Source organism: Mytilus galloprovincialis, chromosome 10, assembly GCF_965363235.1.
Source record: "Mytilus galloprovincialis chromosome 10, xbMytGall1.hap1.1, whole genome shotgun sequence".
Taxonomy (NCBI): Eukaryota; Metazoa; Mollusca; class Bivalvia; order Mytilida; family Mytilidae; genus Mytilus; species Mytilus galloprovincialis.
In genome coordinates, this window is record NC_134847.1 from 35,919,282 (window position 1) to 35,929,752 (window position 10,471).

Sequence of the window (10,471 nt, forward strand, 5' to 3'; positions counted from 1 at the left end):
ATTCCAAGGGGAAACTTGATGCAAAACATTATTTTTTACTGTTTCATTACATTAAATAGAAAAAGAGGACTTTGTGGCAAATAAATCAAGAATTTTATAGAAAATCCACATCCTTTAATCATGTTTAATACAGAGAGTTTTGTTATAAATTTGAAACAGAAATTACTCACTTGATTTTTTATGATGTGCTAGTGTTTATTTTTTCAAAAAGTCCTAAGCAAACCTATAAATTCCAAAACACCTTGTGCTGTGTCACTAAGGTCGAGCGCACCCTAAAAGGTGTACTTGATTTGGTCCATATTTATATTAGTTTTAACAAATAACTACATTAAATAAACTTGTTGTAAGGAAATCAATGCTAGCACTGCATGCAATAATCCTATATCTATCAGTCACCAAACTGGCAAATATGAGAGTACAAGGATAAAGGCTGTGGATTTTTTTATACAATTTCCGTATGTTTAGCATTGACTCAACACAAGGGTACATATCATACAATTACATTAAACCAGAACCAAAACCTATCTTAATCCAACTATTTTACATGATAATGGAACTAAGAAATAATGGTCTCACTCCTTTATTAAGCTTGTATAAGTACAATGTTTTAAGGGGACTTGGCTACTCCAAACTATTTCTCCTATATTTTCATCTTATATTTACATATTTGAAAATTAAATGGTAATTGCATTCTCTACATCAGTCTTATTGAAATACACCTTTGCATTTTAAGTGTAGGGTGAATTGAATATGGCCGGTTTTAAATAGAATTAAAACGTTCGAAAACACAAATAAACATAAATCATTTGTGTGTTTGTGCACATGACCTTAAAAGGAATATCTTTGTCTATTAAAAGGGGAAGTAACGTTAATCTGAAATCCAATGGTTATATATAAATCCTGGATAAAAAGTACCACTTACAACTTTTTGAACAAGTTTCACGTATCCTAAAATAGATAAACAAATATGATAATATGAACATTTATAAAGCAATATGTCTGTGCTAATTAATTATTTGGTTGTCTTCAAACTTTAGCTTGAACTTGATGAGCAGACCATGTTATTGATGTTAGTGTCATTTGTACCTTCGCTGTACTTGGCAGAATATTTTGTTAAATGGTTTGCAAAGCTTTTTCATTTAGTACTTTATTTGGTCTTTTTAAATTTTTAAATTTATCTATTACTGAGGAGTCTTTGATAGTCCGCGTTTAGCGTACAAAATTTCAAGTCTGGTATCTATCAGTGTATGTAAAGTGCGGATCCTAAACTACCATTTTCACTGTATATGCCATGCATTTCTGATGTAGAATGGTAAATAAACAGACGAAAAAATTATGATATTTGGAGAAAATGAATTAAAATAGGTCACATGTAAAGTTTTAGTAATAAATAATACAAGTTAGACAAAGTAAGAGATGGGAACGGGTTTTTATCGCGCCGAGAGCCTTCCATACGTGAAATATATACCGAAATAGGTGAATATTTAGGACTTTTTACGAACAAATGGTGCAGGTGATTAAAAACCAGCAGGAAAGATGTAGTTGAAGAAAAATATTCATTTCAACACGATTATTAATGTTGTATAACGTGGAATAGCTGTTGTTATTCAATTTGTCCATATTGTATTGAATTCCACTATGATGCTATCTTTATGCGAGTCATGTATACTGTTGAATAATGATACTTTACTTTCATTTTCACTATAGAGCGATTCATTAGTATTGTATATGCGGTGCATTTTCACTGTATGAATTTTATTCATTTTTATGCAATAAATTCCTAATTCAGCCGACTTGCTCAAACAATGATTAAAGTAAGAAAAGGGTTTGCTAGCACTGACTTTGAGATGGAAAGTTTGATTGAACAACCCATTAAATTCAATAGAATTAATATTTGTTTTAAAAATGATACATTGTAGTCATAATATAACAACATGTGGATCATTTAAGAGTTGAAAGTGTAACTGTTTTAGATTAAAGAAATATATTTTAAAATGCATGCCGATTTGATAAAATTCATGTTTCTGCAGTAGTCATTATACGCATGTGCAAACAAATTTGATCATTGGATTTCTAGTATGGGTCTATTTACAAAGCAGAAGAAGCATGTCATAGATTTTTTTTATAATTCATCAGCATCTTTACTTAAAGTGCAGTTATATTTATCCAATGCAATGACACTTCATTACTGAATACGTACATCTATCATGTGTATCGAAATAGAATGGGATAAAAAAAAAAAAGGGATAAAAAACAACAATGCTTTTCTAATATTTTTTTATAAATCACTTCTTGACCAATTTTAACGAGGTTTTGACGTAAGATTTTAGATTTTTGGTCCGGTTTTAAATTGTCCCACAGGATCCAAAATAAAACTTGAGGTTCTTTGGTAGGCTGAATCCATACATGATTGTGTTTATTATTTTGTTGGTCCATTTAACAAGTTTGTGGGGTCCTAACTTTCAAGAAATAAATTCTTTTGAATTTCAACAACAATTGAATATTTGGGGTACTTTGGCATGCTGAATCTCACCGTGTTTTTAATTTTGTGATTTTGGTATTTCGGGCCAAGTTATCGAAATGGTCCACATTGAGGTCCAAAGGGTCCGATATTCGACATTTTCTTTATTTCATCAAAAATGATGTCTTGCTTAAATGTTGTGTACATTTACCCCAAACTGTTCAGGGTTCGACCTCTGCGGTAGTATCAAGGGTGCTCTACAACACCGTACATCATGTACCAATGCAACATTATCAGTTTATATTTTTGACAGAAAAAGTTTGCCCTTCACATCTTGACTTGTGTTTCACGCTTTGATGACTTTGGATAATTTATGTGTCACATGTTGTTTCATTTTATACAGTAAAGAACATGCAAGCAATAATCGAGCTAAAACTATCTTTCCTTCAGAATATGAATATTGAAGTATTTGGGGTTCTACAATACGGGGAAAGTGAAGATGAACCACAGAACTAAAATTAAGAAGGAGGGTTCTTCATACCAATGCACTTATTGTCCTTTTTCAAGACAAAATGTGTAGCTAGTTTGCACAGGCATTAAAAGATCCACATTAATGAGTAACACAAATGTGACCAGTGTGAATTAAAATTTTACGACTTCTCTATGACCATGAAAACTGATAGCTTGGAGAAGGCCTGATTTGTACTCATTGTTTCAAACACTTCAAAAGCTGAACTGGACAGTGGCGGATCCAGAACTATTTGTAAGGCGGACCCGATGGATTTTCTAAAAAAAAAGGGGAGGGGCGCTCCAGTTACGCTTTAGTGATTCCCTATATATACAATGTATATTATCAACCAAATTTTTCCAGGCACCCCTGGATACGCCTATGCTGGCCTGGCTCACCATATGAAGAAAGCAACAGGAACTTTAATCACATCAACTCGTTTTGTAGTAAAACATTGGCCTGGCTCACCATATGAAGAAAGCAACAGAAACTTTTAATCACATCAACTCGTTTTGTAGTAAAACATTTAAAATGCTTTGCTGACCGCAGAGTTCGAATCAAAAAACTTACACACAAGTAATTGTCCGGAAACTACAAAGTTAACATGATTGTTTTTGTCCATTTTTTGGTTCCTTCATTCCTAAACTGTTAGTAGGCTACCATAACCCCCAAAATGAATCATATAGCCTTCTACTTGTGGTATTGGAATCTGTAGTACAATTTCAGAGCAATCGAAATTCTTATACACAAGAAATTATCCTGAAACTAAAAAGAATGCTTCTTTTATCCCCTTTTTCGTAAACGGTTGGAACCATTATCCCCAAAATAATCCCAACCTTCCTTTTGTGGTATTGAACCTTCTTTAAAATTTATATAGATCCATTCACTTAAATTAAAGTTGTCCGGAAACCAAAATTCGTCGCTGGGCTTCTAAAATGTTGTAAATTACAAAATTTTCAAGAAAAAAATAGCTCACAAACTGGCTTTGAAAATTTTGGCAAAATGCATGCTTCCAAAATGTCGTATGTAAACTTGAACATTTTTGTAAATAGCAGTGAAATAAAAACTTTGACATTTCTGGATTATCCAAGAACTTAAATTATTTTCACAGAAATAAAGAAATGTACAATTATTTTTTCCCCAAAGCCATTCTACAACGATTTTCAAGTTTTCATACAACATTTTGGAAGCAAACTTTACAAACAACTGACATTGGCAATTTTGTAATATGTCTTATATCGCACATTTTGATTGGTCTACTGCATGCTTTTTTGTAATACCAAAGATTTCTCCAGCCCAGACCATTGGTGTCAAAAAGTATTTTTAGCCAAAAAAGTCATATACGACATTTTAGAAGCCCAGCGACGAAATGTGTCTTCGGACGACGCAGACGTTGACGACATCATAGAAATGTTCGAACCGAAAAAAAAAATTGCGGTCGTATAAAAACAACTCTTTGATGGCCAAGTCAACAAGCACCTAAACAGCAAGCCCTATAAATTTAAGACAGTAATTTTTTTACAAACATAATTTGAAACAACATGCACCAAAAAAAAAACAACAAAAAGTATCTGTGTGATTTGTGTAATCAGGAATTTGGAACTTCAAAAGACCTTGCGAATCACAAAGTAGCGAAACATTGCAAAACAGTTCACACATGTTTTATATTAACTTCAATACTGTGGGAAAACGTATAAATGGCCAGCCAGTTTTTATAGACATCTACAAGTTATAAATAGATATAAATATTAAAGCAATCTAACAAGTTTTTCATTTGTTGCAAGTCTAATTATCACATTAATCTACAATAAAAATTCATCGCATCTTCGAAAATTCTACATCAGGAATGAATGCCGTACAGTGATAACTCATCGCATCTATAGTGAAAATGGATCGCTTTTAATAATTGATATTCTATATTATGTTGCTTTTATAACACATATTTGAACTTTAATGCATTTATTTTACATTAAAAAGACACATCATAATGAAAATATGTTAAAATTTAGTTTCAAATCAATTGTTATGGTAATTTCAAAACGTAAACAAATAAAGTTTTCCCATGATCCTTTATTCTACAATGAACATACTCGCATACAACAGTGAAAATGAACTGACTGGATTCGCACTTTATATACACTGATCTATGAAGAGATTATTTACCGCTGTAACATTATTCACTCATTCCGAAACTCTGAATGATAAATAATTAACTCATCAAAGATACAAAGATTAAAATTTTATGTTTACGCCAGACGCATTGCGTCTACAAATGACTCATCAGTGACGCTCGTATTATTATTTTTTTTAAATGCCAAATAAAGTACGAAGTGAAAGAGCACTGAATACCAAAAATTCCTAAAAGTTTTGCCAAATACAGCGTTGGTGATCTAGTCAAGTTTCCGAAACTCAAAATGTAGTCAAAGTCATTCTTAAAACTTTCAAGTACATATTTTGTAGAAGCATTTAAAGTATGACTGATCATTTTTCAACATTTCAGTTTTGAATTTTCGAATTTTCGTAGGTTTAAAAAAATGCAATTCCTTATTTAAATGATTGATATAATCAAACTTGTCTAATTTTTATAAGTTGCTGCTAGATCATTCTCAAAAAATGAATGAAACAAAATTCTTAATTACAGTTTTTAATTTGTGAGTAATATTTCCCAAGACGGTCTACTCCCTAAAGAACTCTAAGTTATAATAAACACATTTACCAAGTTAAAAGTCGTAGTTTGTTTCCTTCTAATTTCCCGAATCATAAACAGAGAAAATGATGTATATCGACCTGAATGAGAAAAAAACATTAAATATTAGATAACCAGTGTCTATTCGTTGTTTATATTCACATAAAATCGTTTGTGAGAAATGTTGTTTTGGCAATGATTTTTTTATAAATATTGTAGGATTATGATTAATACCTCCTTTTGTTATACTAACTGATAGTTCGTCTTTAATCGTAGCAAAATTGTTATTTTGTTGACTAAAACTGACTATTTTTTAGTACAAAAGTTAATCTATTTTTCAATACCATAATCTTTTATAAAATAAGCAAATGCCAGGCCTCTTAATAGCTTCCAATGTAGTGTTGAAATAATATTTTTTTAAACACTATACATTGTATTTTCATTTTAATAAATAAACAGTATAACTGTAATCGTCTAAATGAGTTTGATATGATTTTAGAAACCGGCAAACACTCAATTTAAAAACTAAAAAAAAAAGGATTTAAATTTGGTATTGCTGACGCGCGTTGTGGTTAAGTAAAAAGCAATAGTTATGCTTAAATAAAAACAATCGCAAAGCCCATTCAAATACTTTGAAGGACTGGGAGACCATAAATACAGAAAAGTTGTGACTAATATATATAATAAGGAAAATAATATTAGGCATATACATAACCATAGCGTTTTGAATATTTGAACGTTTTATAAACAGTGAAGGTCTTGTAGTACAAATAACCTGATTACTTGGATGAAGAAACCGTCTGGAACGACAATGTTTGCCAACTCTTGACAAAAGATACCACGCTTAACAATTGTCACGTGAGACGACGGTTTCGCTGACATAATACTCAGCAGTTTCACTCAAATTATGTATTACGAAGTGGAGAGTATTAATAACTACAAAATTCAAAAAAAAGATGTTCCAATGTGTTATTTGATAGCCCATTATAAATCATATGATAACACTCTGTATCTTTAATTCGTTATTGGGCATGCTTATTATTTTGATTACAGAAAATAACGACAGATTATCTTTAAAACATTTTGCTAGTTGAATAATTTATCGAGTCTTGCTTGCTTAAGTCTAATTGGAACCTGTTTCTTGAATGTATTTTCAGGACGAGTTCACCTCAATAATATGACAATTGGTTTTCCATTCGTTTAATGTGTTTGAGCTTAATTCGATTTTGCCATTTGACAAAGGACTTCCCGATTTGAATTTTCATAAAAGTTCTGTAGTTTTTGTCGAGCCTGCAACTTTCAAGAAAGCTCGACATAGGGATAGTGATCCGGCGGCGGCGGCGGTGTTAGCGCTCTTCCTAAGAACTTCATATTTAAGAAGTTGGAAGACCTGGATGCTTCATACTTTGTATATGGATGCCTCATGTTACGAAGTTTCCGTCAGTCACATGTCTAATGTCCTTGGCCTCATTTTCATGGTGCAGTGACTACTTAAAAAAAGGTAACACTTTATGTAATGTTAAATTCTCTCTTAAGTAAAAGGATAACTATATTTGGTATGTGCGTACCTTGCAAGGTCCTCATGCCCGTCAGACATTTTTCACTTGACCTCGACCTCATTTCATGGATCAGTGAACAAGGTTAAGTTTTGATGGTCAAGTCCATATCTCAGATACTAATAAGCAATAATTCTAGTATATTCATTGTATGGAAGGACTGTAAGGTGTACATGTACAACTGGTAGATGTCATCTGACCTTGACCTCATTTTTATGGTTCAGGGTTATGGTTAAGTTTTTGTGTTTTTGGTCTGTTTTTCTTATACTGTATGCAATAGGTCTTCGATATTGGTGTATGAAATGATTGAAGGGTGTACATGTCTAGCTGCCAGTTGTCATCTGACCTTGATCTCATTTTCATGGTTCAGTGGTCAAAGTTAAGTTTTTGAGTTTGATCTCTTTTTTAATACTAATTGCAATAGATCAACTATATTTGGTGTATGGAAATATTTTATAATATATATGTCAATCGTGCAGGTTTAATTTGACCTTGACCTTATTTTCACGGTTTATTGCTCAGTGTTACGTTTTTGTGTTTTGGTCTGTTTTTCTTAAACTATAAGCAATATGTCAACTATTTTTGTTGTATGGAAGAATTGTTAGCTGTACATCCCTGCCCGGCATGGTTCATCTGACCTTAACCTCATTTTCATGCTTCATTGGTCAATGTTTAGTTTTCTTGTCATTTTGGACTTAAATTTTGAAAGTATCGACAGTGCAGAACAGGCTACCCCAACTCCTTGTACAGTAGTTTCAAGAGTTTTACTATAAGTAGAGAGCATTATTCCCTCACTCAAAGGCAATAAAGTATCCTATCTGACCGGGTCTATAGATAAAACGGAAGACATTAATTACCGTACACTACAATTTATGCGTAAAAGTAAAAGTTCAGGTTCAATTGAATATGTTAAAGAACACATGGAGAATATTTTGAATAATATATGTATATCTAGAACTATTATGCGTATACAGAAAGAACAAAATTGTCATTACCTGATTTTTAGCAGATGTCTCAATATCATATCTAAATATGACTTTTTTTAAATGCCAACTGGAACTTATAAAGTATTACTTTGCGTGAGTATAATGTTCAAAAACATTATTTATATTGTCAGTTTTACAAGAAAATATTGATTCCAAATTTACAGATATTTCATCACAATATACTTGTTGTTAAACTGTTAAAGGATTACATTTAAGGTTCCCATTGAATTGTTTGTCGTTGCTAATCAATTGAGTTGAAGGGTGCAAAACGATTTAATATATTCTTGTCGTCATTCCCTTCTTTTTTTCGTAGTTTACTATCTCATTTGAAAGGATATTCATCATTATTTAATGGATTGATTTGTCATATTTCTTTTTTTGTAATTAAAAAAATATATATAATGACGTTATAAAGTTGAGATGCGACTTTAATCGGACAAAAGCAGTAAATATATATATATTCCAAGACATATTTTGTAATATAAAAACCATTTCTACAAATCGGAACAATGCTATGTCCATTTGTGGTAAGGTTTGGATATAAACAGGGAGTATGTATAGCACAGACTTAACAGAATGCATTATAATCGTTGCCTTCTTCCCATCGAAAATTACCAGCAGCTTCTTGTCCTAATTATAACTCAAATATCTAAACAAAAGAAGATAAATATAATATGCCTTAGGTGATTTTCAAATCCGTATAAAATCAACCCTGTTAGTTAAGATGTCAATCCAATTTTCCATCACCTCGTTGCTTTAATCAAGCACATAATTTATAAGAGCATGAGGATTTTTTTCGTGAACCCCTGAGTGTTACAGATAGCAGAAAATTGAGAAATTTGTTAATTTGAAAATACTAAATTATAAGTGCTGGAAACTTTTCTAATCATGGTTTCTCAATTTAAAATTAAAGTGTTAAAATTAACACTTGGAAAGGGTACTGGTATATACTCCATTTTGAGCCTGACAATAATAACAAATATGTGTTAAAAATATACACATTTCAAATGGATGCAATTAAAGTCTTAGACATTCAAGATTTTGACTATATTCATATTTCCCCAAAACAAATAATAACGCATTCGACTAAAAAGATTGATCGTAAAAAGTACCCAAAAAAACCAACAGTTGAAAGCTTGAAGCATTACAAACCAAGTAGTCACGTTTGCTTTAAAGTGCATTTTCACTTCATATTTTATTTGGCCTTCAAACTGTTTTGAGACGAGCGCCACTGATATTTTTTAAGGAGAAGAAACAAGTCTCTTGCATACCAAATTGTCACCCTGGTAACACTGATCTAAAATCTCTAAGATGCACGAATTACTTTGTACGAAAATTACCAATATATGCTGCTTAATTTGACAGTACTATATTCGTATGCTGGTCAGTACATTGTAATTCCTTTACCAAAATAAGTATGTCTAGATAAAACCAACAGAACCAATATACACTGTTGTCTTCTGTTTTTTTCTTATTTTTGTTCAATGATATAACGAAAAAAACCACAACACCAAGGCTTTCGTATAAATACTATTTTATTTAATTAAAGCTCTAACTAAGATGATATATATTGATTATACAAATAAACATGATAAAACTGTACATTGATATAAATGATGAATACATTGAAATATTTTCAAATTTTACCCACTCTTGTTTGTGTTACTTTTACTTGGATAATAGATTCTTTGTTTCAATTATTTGTCATTCTTATCTTTGAACGTTTATTGTTTTATATACATGTGATAAAAGCGGTGTCAACACATGCGATATTTTAATTTAAGACTCTTGTACACGAACAAATGTACACATTCATAAAAAAAAAGATATCATAAAACGCTACAATATGTATTATTTCATGGTTTACTATGATATAATATGTTTTGAGCGTCAAGTTGCGTTTTTATAACTTTGAATACTAAGATAGGCTTAGTATCTTAAATGAGAATTTTATTACGCTAAAAAAATCACATTAATTTAAAAAGCCCTGGTCATATTAAAAGACTCTCTCTGAGGTGATTTGTCTACATAATGGAAATGATTCGATCTACATTTTTTTAAATCTTAATATGTAAAAAGATCGATTGGCAGTTCTACCTACATTATAATGTTTAAATATATACACACGTCATATTTAATAAAAAAAAAAATACACATGTTTGATGCATATACAACAGTTAAATGATAAAAAAAAGTCCATAGTACACGGATGCCCAATCCGAACTACCATTTTCTATGATCAATTGTTGTGAAAATGGGGGAAAAATCTCTAAC